Source organism: Heterocephalus glaber, unplaced genomic scaffold (assembly GCF_053883595.1).
Source record: "Heterocephalus glaber isolate CG9 unplaced genomic scaffold, H.glaber_assembly_v1.0 deba00000122, whole genome shotgun sequence".
Taxonomy (NCBI): Eukaryota; Metazoa; Chordata; class Mammalia; order Rodentia; family Bathyergidae; genus Heterocephalus; species Heterocephalus glaber.
The window spans coordinates 54463121-54468322 of record NW_028258138.1 but is presented as its reverse complement, the minus strand read 5'-3'; positions in this window follow the sequence as shown (position 1 = coordinate 54468322).

The window sequence follows — 5202 nt, the reverse complement described above, 5'->3', positions numbered from 1 at the left end:
GTTTAAATTTTGTCCAAAATGCCACCAACACAATGCCTGGCACATAGATAATATACTTGAGGAAGCAAGTATAATCTGTAGAATTCTATGATATGCACATGTGAAATTTAATCCAAAAGCTGAAGTATTTGTTGAGGAGTCTGAGCATTCAATAAAACAAAGTTACCTTAGTGTGATACAGTGAAGGACTGTGAGGAAAAATGAGGATACATTTCAGTTACACTCCAGATTTCTTTCTCTTCCTTTGATATTTGATTATATACAATCCTTCACTATTTAAAATAAGACTTGTCTTTCAGACTATTTAAAAGGCATTTAAAATTAAACCACTGGACCTGTGCTGGCTGTCTTTGTAGTTATCTGTTAGTTATCCTTGGTGTCTACAAAAAAAAATGATCTTTTGTTCGTCTTACATAATTTTTATCCTGTTCACTGACAAAGATTTGATATTCAGATATTGGTAAGTTTTTAAGACACTGCCCATACTTAACAGAATAATGCAAAACATTGAATGTAAATTTTTAACTGGCTATGTGTTTTTATGCTTATCATTTCCCCTCCTTAGCTTCAAACACCGCCTGGTATTGGACGAAAATGCCTAACATGATGGAGAATCTTTTAGAGCTTTCAATGATAACAACCCACCGTGGGATGCATGCCATAGGTTCACCACCAGTGGAGATTATTGAGGTGTAAGTCTATATGTCCCCCAAACATCTTGTAGGTTCAGAGGTAGAACTTTCAAAAGGTGATCAGATCATGGGGGTACTATATTTATACAGAGGTTAATCCACTGAGTTCATAGCTGAATGTGCTGCTAAGCTGTAGGGGCTGAATGGAGGAGGTGGTTGGTAGGGATATGTCCTTGGAGGATGGATATACTTTCCATCTATCTCTTTCTGTCTTCTTTCTGCTTTTGGCAATCATGAAATGAACAACTTTCTTCTGCCATGGTCTCTAGCATGATATTTCTTCCTTGAGCCAGCCAACCATAGACTGATCTCTCTGAAACCAAGAACCAAAATAAACCTTTTAATTTTTAAGAGGTGTATATCATGTATTTGATCCCAGTGGTGGAAAAATTGAATAGTACAGGACTTATGACTAGTCTAGATACCTAAAACTGTCTTTTTTTCCTGAGTAATTGTTTTGTTTTTATCCTATGAACATGGTTAATACTGTAATAAGTTAGGGAGGTAGGGAACAAATGTAACTATGTTACCAATTTAAAGTCTCTGACTCTAATATTCCATTTATTTATTCATATTATTATTTTTTTTTCTGGTACTGGGGATTAAACTCAGGACCTTGCACTTGAGAGGCAGGCACAGTGCCACTGAACTAAATCCCTGGGCCTTCCACGTGTTTAAATGTAAGGTTTTGTGTACATGTAAAATCCCTTCCAATAAAATAAAAGAATGGGTTGTTGTTCGCAAATTTTATAATTTAACAAACATTAAAGAAGTCAAGTACATGAAAATCTTGTTTCTACTGTATGCTAGCTATTCTTTGGTTTTCAAAGCATCAAGGGACTATTTTTTTCAGTAATTATATTGTAGTTGGCACTGTGTAGTTTTCTCAGTTACTTTCCATTTTCTCTGATGTCCTTGGAAAGTAAAGGCTGAGTGTTTGTAAAATCATTAACAGTTATTTTCAGAAGGGTTCATCCAGGGTAGATGCTCATTCGCAATAATAATTGTGAATTATTCTCAACTATTCATATTCTTCATATATTTTGTTTTCAACTGGCTGAGCGACTAGAGGAAGTATACCATGTCATATCTTAAATTTCTCTGATAGTTTCAGTATTTTGTTGATTTTTATATTTGTTTCTTGTAATTTTAAAATTTGTTTTCTTTAGAAAAAGCTAAGAAAGAACACCTGAGTTTTATCCCCACAGACAATTATATATAATCCAGTCTCACTAGAAAAGCTCTCTAATCTTAGTGACTAGGTTATATTAATTTTTAATCTCCACAAATAGAAAAATTTATACAAATTGTCACATTGTTACTACTTGTTTAAATTAAAAAATACTTGCAAAAATAGTGGAGAAAATAATCTATACTATATGAATTACCAAAATGTATAAATGAGTGTATCTTAATTCTAGAAATTTTATTTCCATAGAACAAATATGTGCCAGAAATTACTGGAATATATGTGCATATATGTGTGTATATGTGTGTCAATAGAAGACATATATTCTAGAAAATTCTCTGATGTATCTCAGGAGCTTTCCTTTTCATTAAAAATTTATAATAGAAAACTCACATATAATAGCCAGAGATAATTAATTATGATCTTCTTGGAATACATATATTATTTCCACTTTTAAAGCATAGTATCAATAAGCCCAATTCTCATTCCACTGTCAGGTTAAAAGGATGGACTCCCAAACTCTCATTCTGAAAGTTTTACCCTTGTCTTTTAAATTAAATTTTCTGTCATTTAATGCTGCCATTGACAACACTTTTAGGTATATTTTGCTAGGAAGAAACTGTAAGTGAAGGCAGAATGAGAGGAAGAAGAACTACAGCCACAACTTTAGTTATAGATTATATTGCATGTGATATGTTTCTTTATCTCTTATAAACAAGAGTAGTGGAAATTAGCAAGTTGTAAATCCTCAGACTTTGTCTTTGATAACCTATTATTTATGTTTAAGAACTCAACAAGGGAAATTATTCTTGGACTTTTCTTTCTTCAAAGTAGACTTCACTGTGAATAACAGATCATTATTTTTAAAGTCATCACATCGAAATTAAATTTATTTCATCATTTGTGCATATTAGCTTCTTCCATGTATTGGTCTGTCTTGACACCTTTCTAAACAATTCATAAAAACTGATTCCCATTTACCATCTTAATAGCTGTAAGTTGTTGAAAAGTTTTAGCTTCTGCTAGGCTGTTTGATTTTAATAAAAAGATAAAATTAAACTCTAAGTTCCATTTTCCATCTGATTACCTTTAGGAGGAGTGTTTATTCTAGCTGTTTATTTTTAAAATCTTTTTCAGAAGTGCCTTCTAAGCCAATGTTAGTGCTTAGTTCATACTTAGCTCATACTTTAGAAGCACAGAAATTCATGCCTGTGATTAATGCAATTAATGAGAATCCTCAGGTTTTTTTTTTCCTGCTCTTTTAGCCCTGGGTAGGAGGCAGAACAAAGTCGGGCACTCATTAAGATCAAGGCACTTCTGTGTTGAGAAAGTAGATGTATTATTTAAAATATTTAGCATATCTTCAGAGAGACCACTTTATGTAGTTTCGACTGTGTCCTCTGTGGTGACCCCACACTGTTAGAGGTTGCAGAGTAGGCGATGGCATGGGAGGTCAAACATGGGGGGTTGCATCCTGGCATAGCTGCTCCACCTGGCTTCTTACTTCAGACATTAGGCAACAGTCCTGAAATTAATTTTCTATGATAGTATTTTTATTATTACTGTTTTTTAGCTTTAAGTTCTTAACAATTTAAAAGCTTTCTCTGATCAAACCTGTTATCACTTTAAGTTGTGATTTATTTTAGATTAAAATTTGCACATTTTGAGTATGTAGTTATTTCTAAATTATAGATTCAAATTTCTCATCCTCTTAATTTATTAGTATCATGATCTACGATCCCTGTTCACTTGAACTTCTTTTGTTTTTAATTGCAATGTTCTTGGCTTTGTTTTCTTGTCTTTGATCTCATGACTAACGTGAGGAGTAGAGAGCTCTCTAAGCCTTCGAGTAGTGGTGATACTACTTGAGTTCACTTCTCATCTTTTGGAAAACTAGCCAAACTCTGTGTAACTACAGTAACTTCATGAGTGGCTATAGAGGATAATAAGGTGGTAGTTTAAACATGAGGATAAGCTTTCTTAGAACATAACATCTCCCTCCTAGAATGATGTTCCTATCAGAAATATGAGAGAGTTTAATGAATACATCAGTTTTGTTTGTGGACAGAATTAAGGGAAACAAAGAAGAATAGGGAAGCACACTTGGACTAGCAATAGCATGAAGATATTACTATCCTTGGGCCAAAAGATAACAGGAGGGATAGTTTATCAGAACCATGGGAGGGGATTGCTTGACAAAATCCATATTCTATGGTAGAGGACATAGTCTCTGCTGATGTCCCTCTTCCTGTTTTCTGATATCCTTCTGAAACTTCCCATGTACTAAACTCAGCTGGAAGCCACAAGCTAGGGAAATCCTCAGAACAAGGTGGAGAATTATAAAAAGTGGATCTGCCAGGCAGCAGATACTTCACAAACAAACTGGTCCCTCAGTTCCCATTCTTGGTACTTTTTCTGAATGGAAACTGTCTCCCTTCTCCAAGGAACACAGAAGTTCTATTCAGGTACTATGTCTTCATGGAATGATGTCAGGGCAGTCATATTTCCCCCAGAAGAAGAAATCATTAGCTATTGTTAGTTTGCTTGATGTAAAGAATTACAGTCCCTGGGCTGGGGATTAACTCTGCGGCACTATGCCTGCCTTGTAAGCCCAAGGTCCTGAGTTTGATCCTCAGTACCGTGGAGAAAAAAAAAAAAGAATTACAGTCCCTATGAGAACCTTGACTGTGGGTTTTATAATTCTGCAAGACAATCAACAAATTAAGATCTATCTTTCCTTCCCTCCCTCCCTCCCTCCTTCCTTCCTTCCTTCCTTCCTTCTTTCTTTCTTGTTATTGTGGTGCTGGAGATTGAACTTAGAACCTTCTGTATGCTAGGCAAGAGCTCTACCATTGAGCTACTCCACAGCCAAGGATATGAATATTCAGTGGTCCTATCATTATTAGATGATTTTCTCTTTACCAGAGTTATGGGGAAGTGAGCACTAAAAGGTGCTCCAGTGAATTCCTAAGTTCTAGGCATAGTGCTTCTTGATTTCATTGTCCTTCTTACTCTCTTTCTTTAAAAGAGTATTTTATTTTATTATAAATGTATTTGTCTGTATTGTTAAATAAATATACTTGTTTTCTTCCTTTTCCTATCCTCATATCACATAAGATGTTTTAGTTTATATCCTAGTGTTTAAATATTTTAACATTGCATCATAACTTTTAAATTACAGAATAGTAAGGAGAATGACAAATGCCTGAGGATTTTGCATTCTCTTAGATGTCAGTGTGTTATCAGTTGTATGCATAATAGTTCTACCATGTTAGTTGGAATTATCATCTTGTTATTGTCTTTATGTGGTGATTAAGTTGA